We start from the raw sequence: 17253 nt of genomic DNA on the forward strand, positions 1-17253 counted from the left end.
GGAGTTGCTGTTGGAGAGAGAGAGAGACCACTCAAAACCAAGGCAAGGAAATAGCTAAAACCAGGCAGCAGATGCAGGGAAACACAGAGCAGGAGACAGCTGAGAAGAAACTAGAAATAGCTAGTCAGGAAAATGAAGAGATACTAAGGCAAGAGGCACTGGGGAGAGGCAGGGATAGGATACTACAGAGCAGCCAGAGAAGCAGAGAGGAGTTAGCAGGGAAGTGCGACAAGAGGACAGGGTGAGACGCACACTCACTCCCTGGCCCTGGATACAAGCAGGTCCTCACAGCAGTAGCCAGCAGCAGTCACTGAGAGAAACGCGCCCTCCCAGAAGGATGGTCCAATTGTTCCTCCTCTCAACCAGCACTAAAGGGAAGGCCAGGCAAATGCCTAAGGATTTAAGTGAAGTCAGGAAGGGGGGTGGGGCAAGGGAGCAAGCAAAGGAAGGGGTGAGGAAAAGGAAGAGGAGAGTTAAGCAACCGTCTGGGTCCAAGGTTCACAGGCCCTTTGCATCTGCAAAAGGGGCAGCAAGGAGTTCTGGACTCAGCACTTTCTGCGATAAGAAGGCACTCTCTCAGGAATCTCCTTTGTCAGCTCTGCTCCAGGACTGAGGGCCCAGAAGAAAGGACAGCCAGCTGTGTGCCTTTTCTGTCTAATGGGGAAGTTATGCCCCAACAAGTTAGCTGAAGACAGGGCGGTGGCACAGACCCCTCTCCGTCCTCTATGCCCCACCCTATCCTCACTTCTCCTCACCCCAAACAATTAAGAAAGGCAGGAAGGTTGCAGAGTGTGACACAAAGACTTGTTCACATGCTGAGAATTAGAGGAAGTATAAGAGCCATTCCTATACCCCATGATTGGGTCTCCTAAGAGGAGAACTCTACACACTTCCCCATGCAGAGACGGGTGGCTACTTGGGTCATTATCCAAAGTCTGAACCTCAAACTACTTTAAAGGAAAAAAAGTCAAGAAATGAGATCAAACCTCTAGCTACATCTCTCTCTCCATCCCATCATTCTTAGGAAAAAAAAAAATCAAGATCTCTAGAGTATCCATAACTCTTTGCATATACCTTCTCCAAATACAACATGGCTCCAATTTCTTAAAAATATGGAGAGGGCTAAGATTGTAGTTAAATGATACAGTGCTTGCCTAGAAAAATAAATAAATAAATTGGAAATAAGATATCTGTGAGCTATCCTGGCCATACAGGCCCAGAACAAGCAGAAGTTGGCCAGTTTTTAGAAATCACGCAGTTTAGTCTATCTCTATAGTCTACTTTAAATCTGATGTTCTGGACTATTATCAACAGAAATACACTCTATCCTTTCTGAATTCCAACTGTCAGCCCCTTCTTACATTCTTCCTAATCCATTTTTTGTTATTCTATAACAAGAGAACAGAGATCTAAATATCCCTGGGAAACTGATCTCTACTCTTCATGCTCCCATTCTAGCTCCTTAAACTTGCACCCCCAAATATGCTCCTGTAATAATTACAGAACTTATTGAGATTTAATCAGGCCAGACACACAGCTAAGCCCTTGAATGAGTTATCTCATTGAACCCTCCCTACAGCCTATGGGCAGGTATGTTCACTATGCCTTCTATGGGGGCAGGTATGTTCACTAGCAGGGTGCCAGTAAAAAGGGAGGCAGCTAAAACCCAGAGCACACATAACACTTGTAATCACAGAACTATGCTATCTCCACAACGTCCCACCCCTTCAACCTGCCCTAGTCTCTAAGGCTTCCTGTCAGACAGCAAATCACTTCAGGTGGCTCCCTAATGAATTACCTGGGGGATGATATGATTAGATTAAAAAGAAAGCCTCTGGCCTCCTCTGTCCACCTACTTCCTGGCTGCTCCCGGGAGAGGATAAGAAATAATTATAAGACCTGTTAGTGCTGGGGTTGTGGCTCAGTGGTAGAGCCAATCATGTGTGAGGCACTGGGTTCAATTCTCAACACCACATATAAATAAATGAATAAAATAAAGGTTCATCAATGTCTAAAAAAAAGACCTGTTGGCAGCACTGAAATTATTAGGGTACCCATTTCTAGTGCAAACAGAAACACAAACCACTCCTGCCTTTTTAAGACCACATTCATTGGCACCAAGGGGTGAGCATGTGTCTCAATGTGACCTCAAGAAAAAAAATGAAAGAGAGACAAAGGAAAGGAAAACAGTAAGGGAGCACAAGGAGAGAAGTGTACAAGAATGAGTTCATGACTGGTAATATCAGAAAAGTGAAGTCCTCTCAAGGAACTTGAGACAAATCCAACTACTCTCTAGCAAACAGCATGCCCTAGTGGTCTCACCAGGAAATGTTGAGTGGAATCTCCTAGCCTCACCAACTGGTCAGGGGAGGCTGTCATTCATGGAGATATCCCTTCTTTTCTCATCTACAGCCTACCACCATAGACAAGAATGCAGCACCTCTGGCATCTCACTCCTCCCTGAGGACCTCAGTTTCAGGGTAATGATTCTATCTTCAGGCACTCTGGGCCAAGCAGCACCTCCAGGCTCTCCCAAAGAGGTTCTGCCACCCTGGCTTTACAAAAGCCTTATAAGATAACAGCACCCCTCATGACCTTTCTCTTTTTTTGGGTGTCATCTCTGAGGACCCTGTGAATATTACAGAACCACACACTCCTCTTATAGCTGTGGAAGAAGTGTCAGGCTCAAGGGTTCAGGAAAGCAGGAAGCAGGGCCCCTAGCTAGCATGCGCCTGGCAGAGCAGCCAGTGGAGCCCGGTGCCCTGATCCCACCCCCCAAAACCAACACCAAAACACACTTCTCCGGGAACCAGCACACAGTTCTGGGTCATGGCTCCTCAGCCAAGTTCAGGGAGCTACTGTAAGAATATGCTATCTCTCCCAGATACCCCCATGGCCTGCCTTTCTGGCTCCAACTAGTCTGTGTTGCCTCCCCTAACAACAGAAACCAAACAGACACATGCTGGTATGGCTGGATTCCCCATCACTCCAAGCTACATGCTCAGCCCCTCCCTCTCCAGTTCTCCATTTGTTTTTCTATACTCCACTGTAGCTGCGATCTTCCTTCGTGTGTGTTTGGGGGAGGGGGGATGTGAAACAAGAAAACAAATTGTTTAGTCCTATGACCAGAGTTCCCATTAACAAGGGCTGAAGTCTCTGGGCCAGAGACTGCCTAGTGAGGCCAGGGCTGGGATCAGGAACTAAGACTTGAATCTCCCTCCGGTTGATTTTCAGGACGCACTCCATCCTCTCCTTCTCTTCCCCCCTCGCCCATTGTCCCTCTCCCACCTCTTACCTGTCTCTTGACCTTTGGGAAAGTGCAGGGAGGAGGGGCTACCAGCAAGCCCTGGGAAGGGGGCCAGGGAAGGTGATAGTTAGGGGTAACAGGGGTATGGCTCGTGCTGCAGCAGCTGTTGACTCTGAGGAGCAGAAAAGGCAGAGGGTGACGGGGACCGAAACGGAAAAACAGGAAAACACATGTGCGACTCTGGCCGGCAGCGGGGAGGGGCTACGGGGACGGGGTGGAGCTCGGATTGCCTGGACCAACCCAGAGATTCTTGCTCGCTCGGCCTCCAGGCACCTTCTCCACTGTCTCAGCTCCACCTCCTCTCCACACCAACCCCTGATCTTCCTTGTTGTCTTAAGTTTACTAAGCACTTTAGTTTTCCTTGCAATTTACACTGCCCTCCAGAGGATCCTTACAATTCCCCACCTCCCCTCTTCCCCTCATTCCTTTTCTTACTCCCTCTCCCACTCACAGACTGTGTTTAGTCCTACAGGGGCATAGGATCCTATGGTTAGGGCAATGGAACTCTGCCATCCCATCTCAAGAGTTTCCAAGCCATTTCAGCACCTAAAGCAAGTCAAAGAAGATAATATACACCAAAGAGGGCCCCCATGGGTGCAGCCAAGCATACATCAAGACATCAAACAAGCCCACTCATTGCCCAGTTCCCCAAATGGTTCAGGTAATGTTCAAGTGTGAGTCTGCGTTGCCAGGTAAGAGCTAACAATGCTGTGGCACCCTGGGCAGATTCCTGAGTTGCTGCAAACTACTATTTAAATATATGGAAGCTGGGCATGATGGCCCATACCTGTAATCCCACAGACTGAGGCAGGAGGATCACAAGTTCAGGGCCAACTTCAGCAATTTAGCTAGACCCTCAGCAATTAGCATGACTCTATCTCAAAATTGAAAAAAAGAAAAAAGAAAGAGAAAGAAAGAAAAAGGACTGAGTATGTAACTCAATTGTAGAGCACCACTTGAGTTCAATCCTCAGTACCAAAAATACATAAATATCTGTTATGCTTACTGAGATAAAGGAAATAGTTTTCTCAAAATAAAAACTGCATAAGCATATTTCTTTACATTCAAAATTAGAAGTTATTATATAAATTCATCACATGCAATTTTCTGAGGCAGACCACTTCTTGGTAAGCATATTAAACCACTTTAAAGGTAGACAATAGCATTAATCCCTGTCCTGGGGAGGGACACGTCACAGTGCACCATGCATTTTCAGAATTCCAGTTGTGACTGTTGCCTTAGGTAATTGATAGCTCCCAGATCTCCAGGCTACACCCTGCAACTTGCACTTGCTTGTTGCAAATTACTCCACAGACAGGTGGTCTAGGTAAGGAGTCCTCCAGGACTCTGTCTGGGCCACTGGATGGAAGCCAACTTATATTTCACAAAGAGACACAGAAATCAGAGTTCACTGGCACCAAATATCTGAATTATTCCAATGACAATTTATTGCCTTTGTAGACCTGGGCTGCTTCCCAGATGGCCTGCCCCTTAAACTTACCCTGGGTTCAGGTTCAAGCTATGAGGAAGTCCTAGGAAGAGGAGCAAAAAGCCATCCCTGTTAGCACAGGTTGGCACGGCCCCAGTTCTCTCCCTCATTGCACTCCAGCCACTTTGTCTCCCTGCTGTAGCCACACAATAAGCATGCTCCCACTTCAGTTTTTTCAATGCTTTTTCTTTCATCTATCCTCCTTGCCTGGAACTTTCTTCCCTGTGATATTTTCCATTCCTGGTGTTGTAATCACCACCACCACTAGAAGGTAAGCATCTCAAGAGCTTTGTTCACTGTATCCTCAAGTGCAAGGCTTGCAGTCATTCATTGCAAGGGTGAAGAAATGAATGAACACCGCTGTTACTCTGATCTCCCATCTGGCTGGGCTCCTGGGCAGGCTCTTGAGTCTGCCCTCCAGACTTACTCTGGCTCCTTAGAGCAAGGAGTCTTCAGTGGTACTTCTTATTTTTGGTAGAAATGGGTAAAAGGAAGAAGAGTATGGTTTTCAGTTTTATTGGAAGGTTTAGAATGGTTTAAAAATTGACTTTGTTTCACTAATGGGAAAAAATAAAACATAAAGGCCCTCATCTAATGTTCTTTCCTGATTCCGGAAGTTCTTAGTTCCTCTAACCCACACAGCTCAGGTGACCTGTCTGCAGGGAGGAGGTGGCCAAAGCGAGGTGCCACGACAGGGTCAAAGGGCAGAGAAGATAGAGGCAGACAAGCACTCAGGTTCACGCAAAATCCGAAGGGGTTCAAGAAGAGAGGAAGCGCTAATCTAAAACGTGAGCTCTTCTGCTACCCTCCACCCCGCCCCACCCCCGCAGCTCTGCCCTCCCCCTGCAAACCTGTCTGTCGCCCCTTCCCAGCTCTCCTCCGTCTCCGCCCCCGCTAGGCCCGCTGGCGCTCACCTTTGCCCCTTTCTCCCACATTCCCTCCCTACCCTTGCTTTCTGGTTTCCTGTCTGAGGTCCTAAGATCTCACTTTCTCAAAACCAGACCCAGCCATCACCCGCCCTCAAAGCCCCTAAGAAGAGCTGGGTTGCCCTTCATAAAGGGTCTGACCTCGGGCGACGACCCAGGATCTTTCCTGGGGAGCCAAGTGTCCCTTTCAATCCCTGCACCAAGCGTCCCTTCCATTCCCTGCACCGGGTAAAGCATTCCACCCCCTGCCTTTCCCCTGGATCTAGGAAGCAGGCTGTGGTGAACTAGAGTGAAGGTGAAGCAGACCAGGTATCACCCAAAAGACCCTTGCTATAATCAAGCTTCTCATAAGAAAGATTTTTACAAAGAGTGTCAACAGGATTTCACAGGAGTTTTGCAGAAAGCTCATCATGGTTTGAAGCTTCCTCTTTCTTATAAATTCCGGGTTTGCAGAGAAAACATGTGAAACATCTGTCTAGCCTAAGAATATGGGACAAAGACTATTAAGTTCCCTCCCACTCAGGCTGGGGATGTGGCTCAAGCGGTAGCGCGCTGGCCTGGCATGCATGCGGGCCGGTTCCATCCTCACCACCACATACAAACAAAGATGTTCTGTCCTCCGAAAACTAAAAAATAAATATTAAAAAAAAAAAAAATTCTCTCTCTCTTAAAAAAAAAAAAAAGTTCCCACCCACTGACATGTAACAACCCCACTGAGTATAAAATTTAAAGAATTTCCAGTCAAGGTTCAGAGAATTTCAGACATGGGCCACACTCTGGCCCAGCCCTGCTGGCAGCTGGAAGTTTGCTGGGGCCCCAGCAAACTTCCAGCTGCCAGCACAGCCCCATACTCTGGACCAGCCGGCTGCAGCCAATAAACCTGCCTCCTAAAAATTCCTTGGGTGTCCAGTCTCTTCTGTCCTATATCATTTGGTGATCTGGATGGGATGGAAGAGGCGAAGACATCTTTTCTGCCTCTCTTGTATCCGGTTCTGGCTTCCCCTGGATGTTGGAGGACAATGCTTCTCCTTGATGCACCACAGGCAACTCTTTGCTCATGGGCAAGGTGACTCACCCAGCACCCCTGAGCTGCTGCCCCCAAAGCACAATAGAACCCACAGAGATGCAGGAACCAGGAATAGGGAACCTGGAACACTGCTAGACTGAACAGATAGGAAGAAGGTCCTTTAGTGGATCCCACCTGACTTCCCCTTAGAGGCCTCAGCATATGGAAAATAGCCTTGATTTACTTCTGTAACCTCCAAAGGAGTTGGAGCCAAAAAGGACCCAGGAGTCACCCAAGTAGTCTCTGTTTGGGGTCAACAAGCAGAAAGGAAACCCTGGCTCCTTCTGTGGTTTTGGAATTTGGGGGATTTGAGCAGTATAGAAATTTTGCTCTTATCATATCTATGTGAAAGTATGTAAAAATGTGTGAATGAGATGGACAGCAGAATTGTTCAGACCTGACCCAAGGGCCCGAGCAAGTGTGGAGTCCCAATCTGCAGTTCCATGGTAGCTCATACAGTCTGAGGTGGAATTCTACCAACCAACATCTAGCTGGAAGCTCCGGGTCAGGGGTTGATACCAACCCACAAGGCTAAGAGAACCCTAAGTCTCTGAGAGGGGAACGGCCAGAGATATACGAAGTAAGTCTTGTCCTAAGTGTGCAACACTATGCAGGGTAGAACATGGGGGGCATGCAGAGTAAATTAAATCTTTTGAAATGTATATTAGAAAACTTTAAGAAAGGTGTTTAATGGTTACTCTGGTTTGAAACTCACTCCACAAAGGTTATATACTCTCTGCAAATTAGAATGGCCAGGCTTTGATGTGGGATGACCACCAGAAAAAAGTGTCACTGATGATGTCCTTTCTATTAAAAAAAAAAAAACCTGGACACCCAGACCATTCCCTTATATTGATTGCTGGCAAGAAATAGTATAGAAACAGCCCGTTGGTTGAGAGCCTATCTGGAAGAACAGTCCAAGTTGACATTAGTTCAGACTATAGTAGCCTCTAAGACCCAACAAAAGGGAACTAAACAGACAAAAACCTGACAAATAAAATACAGAAAGGAAACCAGTTTTCTCCATAAGCCAGAAGAGAGGCCATCACCTTATATGCCATTCTACCCGACTTTGCCAAGACCACTGAGGCAACAGGCTGTCCCCTCAGCCCCCTCAGCCTCAGAGGCAACAGATGGTGGCCCCTCAGCACCAGCCACTCTTTCCTCCTTGATGCCTCGGTGCCAGAGGCTTCTCCAGAGCCAAAGACTCCTCCATCCCACCCCACCCCCACAGAGACCAAGGCAGGATACTTGTCCTAAGGCCAGAGCCACAACCCAGATGAGAGTTCTCCAGATGCCCCTATGAGAGACTAAAAGGGGCATAGTTGTCTGTATTGACCAGGAGGGAAACATCCAAGGGGGACAATGCAGTTTTGAGTGCCAGCCTTTCACCACCACCTATCTCTTAAATTGGAAAAATCATACTCCCTCCTACACAGAGAAGTCCTGGGCCATGATGATCTAATGCAGTCCATTATCCAGACCCACCAGCCCTCCTTGGTTGACAGAGGAATGCAAACAGGTGACCTGAGAGCTTTAAAATTGCTAGAGGATCATGCTCCTGACACACAAGGCAACATCCAAGCCTATGCCCAGGCCTGGTTCTCTGACACAGACCTAGGAGGGGCCCCAACAAAGAGGAGGACCTCCTAAAGATAAAGAGCTATCCAGAGGCCCTCATAGGCAGCCCCTATAAGAAGGGGGGGGGGGGAAGAGGCTAAACATGAACAAGATATCAGAAGTACTCCAAAAGCTTGATGAAAGTCCCAGCCAGATCTATGAACAACTATGTGAGACCTTCCAACTCTTCACTCCCTTTGATTCTGAGGCACCAGACAACCAGCAGGTAAAACAACCCCAGAGAGACATTCACCAAAACTTTGCTGGACTTTGCTTTAAAAAATGCCAGTAAGGGCTAGGGATATATCTCAGTTGGTAGAGTGCTTGCCTCACATGCACAAGGCCTTGGTACAATCCCCAACACCAAAAAAAAAAAAAAAAAAAAAATGTCAGGGAGTTGATTAAAGTGGCCACCACAGTTTTCATCAACCAAGACCCAGAGACTCAACAAGAAGCAGATCAAAAGATGAAGAAAGAGGGCTGGCTTGTGGCTCAGTGGTAGAACACGTGCCTTGAATGTGTGAGGCACTAGGTTTGACCCTCAGCATCACATAAAAATAAATAAAGGTATTGTGTCCATCTACAAGTGAAAAAATATTTTTTAAAAAAATGAATAAAGAGATGGTTCTCCTTGCGGCTTCCCTCATATCTTGTCTCTTATCCAGAGACAAGGCTAAAACTACGCCTATGTACCTACTGCTATCTGGAGGGCCACTGGAAGAAAGAATGCCCCCAACTGAAGGCCAATTGACCTAGACCAGAGAGCCACAGGGCTTCAGAAACTCACCAACCACCTTCAGGATGGCACTAGCTTCTGATTTGAAAGCCTTTCCTGCAAAACAACATGAATATTGGCCTCTGATGTAGATACACATTGCTCCAATATGTAGATGACCTGTTGCTGGCTGAACAACCTAAGAAGACTACATAAAGGGGACACAACTGCTTGTCACTCTCCTATGTAAAACTGGCTACGAAGTCTCAAAGGAAGAAAGCCCACATCTATCAAGAAAAAGTCAACTACTTCGGTTTTTATGTAACTCAGAGACAATGGCAACTGGGCCCTGATAGAAAACAGTCTGCTCAATTCCGGTTCCTTCTACCAGCCATAAGATCTGAGTTCCTGAGTGCTGCCAAATTCTGCAAAATATGGATCCCTAACTTTTCAGTTTAGTGGCCCTCTATAAGGCCAAAAAGAGGGGAAAACAAGATCCTCTGATGTGGGGACCAACACAACAAAAGGCCTCTGAAGCCTTTAAGCAGGCACTCACTAGTGCACTTAGACTAGGACTCTCTGATCTCACAAAATCTTTCTTTCCGTATGTCCATGAACCATCTGGAAGAGCTACAGGAGTCCTGACTCAAATGCTGGGGACATGACACCATTCAGTGGCCTATCTTTCTAAATAGCTGGACTCTATGGTTCAAGGCTGGCCACCTTGTTTACAGGCCCTTGCAGCCACAGCCCTTCTGGTGTTGGAAGATAATAAACCGGCTATGGGACAAAATTTGTTGTCAAAGTTCCTCATTCAGTTTTGACATTATTTGAATATAAAGGAAAATATTGGCTGACTAATGAGAGGATGGTTAGGTACCAGGGCACATTATATAAATATCTACATGTCCACATTGAAGTTGTCCAGACTCTAAACCCAGCAAGTCTGCTGCCTACTGGGACTGGGCAACCTGATCATAACTGCATTAAGGTAAAAAATGTTCTCCAGTAGACCAGCCAGACCAGCCCCTCAAGGACCCTGACATGGAATACTTCCCCGATAAAAAGTTTCATAAACAACAGAATATGTCTTGTAGTGGTCACTCTGGACTCTACCATTCAGGCAAAGCCTCTGCCTCAGGGAACTTCAGCACAAAAGGCAAAACTTAACACTCTGACCCAAGCATTTCAATTGGCAACTGGGGTCTGGACAAAAGCCCCCAACCCTGGCAACCCCTACCTCCACCCCAGAGACACTCAGATGAGACTCAGAAGGGACTCTGGACTGGGAAGCCCCATTGAAGGAGGTAGAGGAGAGGAGGCAATGCCTGCTTGGATCTGGGGGAGGGGTCTCCCAAAAATGTTCTCTTCCACCTCTGGTTCCCAACTCCTAACCCCTTGTGGGGAAGCTGTTGCATCAGCTTCAAGACTCCAAATTGAAGAAAGTGGTCTCCACCAGGCGGAAAGGTGCTGGGCAGTAGCTGCCACCAGGAGGCAGCATATAACCAAAAATGTTCCATAGCCAGGGTGCCTGGGAGGCTAGAGTTGCCAAAGCACCTTTGGTGTGAACAACCCTAGCTGCAGCATGTACCTAATAAAAGCAGGAGTTGCTGAGCTAGTTCAAGAAATGGGAATCCGGGTATGGTGGCACACACCTGTAATCCCAGTGGCTCGGAAAGCTGAGTCAGGAAGATCACAAGTTCCAAGTCCTCAGCAAATCAGTGAGACCTTGTCTCCAAAAAAAAAAAGGGCAAAAGGGCTGGGGATGTGGCTCTTGGGTTAAGTGCTCTTGGGTTCAATCCCCAGTACAAAAAAAAAAAAAAAAGATAAAAAAGGAATCTGGAAATGCCTCACATGGTTTAAGGCTAAAAGATGATTTGTAAATAGTACTTTTGCACAATCCAGCTTTAGCATTTTTTAATATAATTTTTTAAATTGATTGATTGATTGGTACTGGAGATTGAACTCAGGGGCACGCAACCACTGAACCACATCCCCAGCTCTATTTTGTATTTTATTTCGAGACACGGTTCTCAATGAGTTGCTAAGTACCTCGCCATTGCTGAGGCTGGCTCGCAATCCTCCTGTCTCAGCCTCCTGAGCCACTCATGTCAGTTATACATGACAACAGAATTAATTTCGGTTCATTGTGCACAAATGGAGCACAGCTTTTCATTTCTCTGGTAGTATACAATGTAGTTGCACCATATATACAATCATACATGTACCTAGGGTAATGATGTCCATCTCATTCCACCATCTTTCCTACGCTCATGTGCTCCCCCGCTCCCCCCCCACTTTGCCCAAAGATCCTCCATTCTCTCCCCCAGACCCCCATTATGGATCAGCTTCCACTTATCAAGAACATTCAGCATTTGTTTTTTGGGGATTGGCTTAATTCACTTAACGGGCTAATCTCCAACTCCATATACCTGCAAATGCCATAATTTTATTCTCTTTTATTGCTGAGTAATATTCCATTGTGTATATATACCACAGTTTCTTTATCCATGCATCTGTTGAAGGGCACCTAGATTGGTTCCATAGTTTAGCTATTGTGAATTGAGCTGCTATAAACATTGATGTGGCTGCATCACTATAGTATGCTGATTTTAAGTTCTTTGGATATAGAGCAAGGAGAGGGCTAGCTGGGTCAAATGGTGGTTTAACATTTCTTCTTTTATGTTGTTTGCAGAACTGGGAATTAAAACCAGGGGCACTCTACCACTGAGTTCACATCCCTACCCTTTTTTTTTTTTTTTTTTGGTACCTGGGATTGAACCCAGGAGTGCTTAACCACTAAACAACATCCCCAGCCCTTTTTAAATTTTTATTTTGAGACAGGGGCTGGCTAAGTCCTTAGGGCCTTGCTAAATTGATGAGGTTGATCTTTAACTTAGAATCCTCCTGCCTCACCTTCCGGAGTTGCTAGAATTACAGATTGCACCACCATGCCCAGCATCCCTACACCTTTTCACTTTTATTTTTTATTTTAAGACAGGGTCTCACTAAGTTGCTGAGGCCTGCCTGGAATTTGTGATCCTCCTGCCTCAGCCTCCCAAATAGCTGTGATTACAGGCATATGCCACCATATCTGCCAGGCTTGGCCTTTCTAAAAGGGACTTCCCAGTTGTCAGGAAGAAGAGAATGTAGCTGAAGGTCGTAAATGACTCCTCTTGAAGTTAGGTCTTTTATTATAGACTGTGTGTGTGTGTGTTTTACTGGGCATTGAATACAGGGTCTCCTGCATGCAATATTTAGCCAGTACTGATTTATTTATTTATTTATTGGTACTGGGGATTGAACCCAGGGGCAATTAACCACTGAGCCACATCTTTTTTTTTTTTTTTTGTATTTTATTTAGAGACCCTGAGTTGCTTAGGGTCTCACTAAGCTGTTGAGTTGCTGAGGCTGGCTTTGAACTTATGATCCTCGTGCCTCAGCCTCCCAAGCCATTGGGATTACAGGTGTGCATCACCACACCCGGCTAGCCAATACTGATTTGACAGCTCTGGAAAAGAAGAGAAATATGTTACAATAAATTATGTAAGTAATAAGGAAATACTATGCAAAGCATTGTATTGTAAGGATGTGTTGTTTAAAGCCTTCAGTTCCCAAATTTTTTGCACAAGATGACAGTGATTTGATCTTTGAGCTGTCCTAAAAAGGAAAATACTGAAAGAATTCCCAGTTTCCCCTTCTCTCCACAACTTCTTCAATCTTAGAATTCTGTCATACACATGCAAAAATATTGTTGCACAATAAGGTGGAGTTGGCTACCAAAGTCAGCTCACTTATTTATGTTCCTTCTCAGTATCATTATAACTCATCGCAGCTGTTAAAAAAGCACCTAATTTGTCAGGTGCAGAGGCACACACTTGTAATCCCAGCGACTCAGCAGACTGAAGTAGGATTGCAAGCTTGAGGCCAGCCTCAGCAACTTAGTGAAGCTCTGAACAACCTACTGAAACCATTTCAAAAATAAAAAAGGGCTAGTTCGGGGGGTGAGGGGACTACAAGTAACTGTATACAACTCTACAGGGATATCTGAATAAATATATTAGACACAAATACAAGTGGATTACAAAAATGCTAAAGCCAAATATGAGGCATGATGTCTTTGAAAAGCAAAGGAATTTAAGAGAGGGAAAACATAAAGCTCAGACTCCGGGTGCTTCACATCACTCTTAACTCCAGTCTTTGTCAGATGAAGTACAGAGGATAAAGGATATCCAGTTTGGGATGACAAAGCTGCTTTCCTGTGGTTTATGAGGCTGATGAAGTCACTGAAGAGTGCTGTCCAGGTGCCAGACCTCCTCCCAGTCAATAGCATTCCATGAGGTCCCGAGAATGCTGATGATGTTAACTGTCAGTGCTCCATGTTCTCTGTCTCTCTCCCAAAATCCTAACCCATGTTTCCTGCCATTTTCAACCAGTGGATTGTCCCCCTACCACATCATACTAACCACGTCAAAGGCTAAAGTTGTCTTCCTTCTAAATATCCTCCTTCCCAGATTTTCTAGTTCTGCTCAAACTTCCCATTCTTACCCCCATTCCTACCCTCCAGCTCTTGCTCTTTGACTTTCACAGCTATTGAATGACTGCACAGGTCCACTTTTGCATGTAACATTCAAATCATACACATTATTGTTCATCTGAACATTTGTGCCCTTTCCAATGATTTTGCAAATTAATGGTGTCCTCCTCATATATGCACTACTAAAAAATAATATTGTTGGTTCAATTCCTATATATAGTATAGATAGCAGTATGAGTCCATCATCTTTCTTATGAATCCTAAACACTGACTCTTAGGTTATTCTTCAAGCCTTTGGCTTCTACTTGATTCCCTCAACTGTGAGATTCCAGTGCTCTCCTCAGGACCAGTCAAAGGCTCAAAAAGCCAAGTAAGGGAACAGTGTCACTCAGTCTTTATTCTGTCACTAAATGTAAAACAAACAATAAATCCACAGCCATTTTTCTTTCTTTCTTTCTTTTTTGGTAGGGCTGGCTCTTACTCTACCATTGAGCTACATCCCCAGTCCAATAGTCACATTTTGGTTCAATTTACTGATCCCTGAAAACTGTAAAATCTGTACAATAACTGTTTCCTGGACTATCTTAACTACCTTACAGTTTTATTATGAAATCATTTATGTATGTGTGTATATATGTGTGTATATATATATATATATATATATATATATTTTTTTTTTTTTTTGGTACCGGGGATTGAAGTCAGGGGCACTTAACCACTGAGCCACATCCCCAGCCCTATTTTGTATTTTATTTAGAGACAGGGTCTCACTGAGTTGCTAAGCACCTTGCCATTGTTGAGGCTGGCTTTGAATTCTCAATCCTCCTATCTCAGCCTCCCAAACCCCTGGGATTACAGGCATGCATCACCGTGCCTGGTTTTGTGCAGAAATATTTTGATAAATAAAAATTAAGTAAATGGGGCTAAAGTATATACAGCATAGTTCAGTGGTAGATCTTAGCTAGCATGTGTAAGGCCCTGGGTTTATTCCCAGAATTGCAAAAGAAAAAAATTTTAAAAGTAGTATATGAATGTAAGATGGTTATGGTACTCTACATTTATTTCGCTTACTTATGGGGACGGGAGTGCGAATCCATCTGATGGCTTCTAGCCAAGTTTCTTTTGTTCCATCCCTTCTTCTTATTTAGCTCTAGTCTATACCATTCTTATTGTTATCAAAATAGTTGCTTTTACCTCTTAAACCAGGATCCACCCTTCCCCTCTTTCAAAGCACAACTCAGAGCCACCTCCTGTGGAAAAACTTCCCAGTCTTGCCAAGGAAATGATAAACTTCCAGATAGGCCATTACACCACTCCCTCAGGTTCCCCTAATCAGCATGTGTTTAAGTGTCTAGCCCAGCACACAGTAATGGGCATGTTTGTAGGAGCTTCACCATAAAGTATTTCACTTATGTTATCACCTTAAAATGTTTTCAAAAATGTGATATGTTTTGGGGCTGAAGTTGTAGCTTAGCAGTAGAGCACTTGCCTCACACATGTGCAGCAGTGGGTTCAATTCTCAGCACCGCATATAAATAAGTAAATAAAATAAAGGTCCATCAACAACTAAAAACTATTTAAAATTTTGTTTTAAAGTGTGATATGTTTCTAATTAAGAAATCAAGGATAGCCAGGCATGGTGGCACATGCCTATAATCTCAGCGACCTGAGAGGCTGAGGCAGGAGGATAAAAAGTTCAAGGCCAATCTCAGCAATTTAGCAATACTCTAAACAACTTAATAAGACCCTGTCTCAAAAATAAAAAAGGGCTGGGGATGTGGCTCACTTGTTAAGCATTCTTAAGTTCAATCCCCAGTACCAAAAAGAAAAGAAATTAAGAATATCTGGGTATGGTGATGCACTACTATAATTCCAGCTAATGGGGAGACTTAAGCAGGAGGATCCCAAGTTCGGGGCCAGCTTTGGCAATTTGGTGAGACCCTGCCTCAAAATTTTAAAAAGGGCTGGGAGTGTAGCTCAGTGGAAGAGACAAAGTACCCCTAAGTTCAATCCTCAATACTACAAAAGGGAAAAAGAAAGGAAAAAAAAATTAAGGGTAAACAACTTTTTCCACAACAGTATTAAATAGCAAGTAATAAAGAGCAGGGCAAGAGTCACAGATCTGGCTTTACTATCTACATTTACTTTCCTTTATTGGAAATGTGTGGTATCAGAAGTGTCTCAAATTTCTTATTTTATATTATTATGTTATTTTTATTCTACAGGGATTGAACCTAGGAATGTTTTCCCACTGAGCAGCATCCCTAGCACATTTTTTTTTTTTCAAGTTAAGTTGCTTCCAATCTTGCTGAATTGCTTCATGACTGCACAGGTCCACTTTTGCATGTAACATTCATATCATACACATTATTGTTCACCTGAACATTTGTGGCCTTTCCAATGATTTTGGAAATTAATGGTGTCCTCCTCATATGTACACTACTAAAAAATAATATTGTTGGTTCAATTCCTTTATATAGTATAGACAGCAGTATGAGTCCATCATCTTTCTTATGAATCCTAAACACTGGCATCATACATGTGATCCTCCTACCTCAGCCTTCCCAGCTGCTGAAATTACAGGCATGTGCCACCATGCCCAGCTAAATTTTTATATATTTTTCATATTTTGGAACACTTGCACATACATAATATCTTGGGAATACAACCCAAAACTAAACATGAAAATATTTTAGACCTTAACACATAGCCTGAAATTAATTATTTTTTTTCTGGTGCTGTGGATGAACCTAGGTTCTGAGCACTAAGCACCTCCTCTACTACTGAGCTACACCTCCAGCTTCCCTGGAGGTAATTTTGTACAATATTTTTAGTTGGCCTGTATTTTGAGTGCAACACCTCACGAGTTTAGGTATTGCATTTTCCACTTATAGCACTGTCAGTGCTCAAAAAGTTCTGATTGTGGATCATTTTGGATTTAAGGTTTTCAGTTTAGGGATGCTCAACCTGTACTTACCTCAGAAGGTTCTTGCAAGAGTTATATTAGGGAATGTGTTGTGGTAGCTCTTATAAAAATGACATCAACTCTTAGCTCCAACACAGCTTTCTCAAGAGTCTTTGACAGTGCACTCTAGATCACATTCCCAATATATATGCTGGCAAAAAAAAGACATACTTCCCTTCCCAGGACTCAGCTGTAACATTAGTCACGTATATGATTGTCTTCTCTCCGAGGGACCAAAAGGTCTATCAGAATAGTGATGATATCTGCTCTTGCTCTCCATAGAATCTTCTGCACCTATTACAGCGCTTGTCACATAGAATTTCTTCAGTTTTGTTGGATAAATGCATGCGATCTTAAAATTTTCTCATTCACTCTAGACTTAGCCATTTAGTCTGGGGAAAATGCAGTGAGGCGGGAGACTGTAGAATGAGGTAACATGGAGGTTACTCTGAGATAAAAGTTACTGTAAATTTCAAAATATTAGAGACCGCTGTGGGAAAGTCATGGGAACAATTCAGAACCGTTCAGTCGGGGATATCACCACTTCCACTGAAGACACATGCTCAAGATGACAGCTCCTTTTCGCCCCAAAGACCCAGGCCCTACTTGCTCTTCAGTTCCGTACGAT

At 44.4% G+C, this 17253-nt stretch overlaps 1 protein-coding gene across 6 annotated transcripts in view; it reads right to left on the bottom strand.

Annotated features, from left to right (window-relative positions):
* Slc7a7 (solute carrier family 7 member 7) overlaps positions 1 to 17244 on the bottom strand; it is a 62925-nt gene extending 45681 nt beyond the window's left edge. The window contains exon 1 of one of the 6 annotated variants that reach the window (XM_046465120.2): positions 16638 to 17244. The gene's annotated coding sequence lies outside the window, so the exon portion shown is untranslated. Of the gene's footprint in view, positions 1 to 252; positions 572 to 3295; positions 3560 to 16637 lie in introns of those variants that run through there. The other 5 variants (XM_058585785.1, XM_046465117.2, XM_046465121.2 and 2 more) reach the window with 5 other exon arrangements.
* Positions 17245 to 17253: the final 9 nt, after the last annotated feature.

This window comes from Marmota monax, unplaced genomic scaffold, assembly GCF_021218885.2.
Source record: "Marmota monax isolate L192 unplaced genomic scaffold, Marmota_monax_Labrador192_F-V1.1 WCK01_AAM20220418_F8-fsc00079, whole genome shotgun sequence".
Classification (NCBI taxonomy): Eukaryota; Metazoa; Chordata; class Mammalia; order Rodentia; family Sciuridae; genus Marmota; species Marmota monax.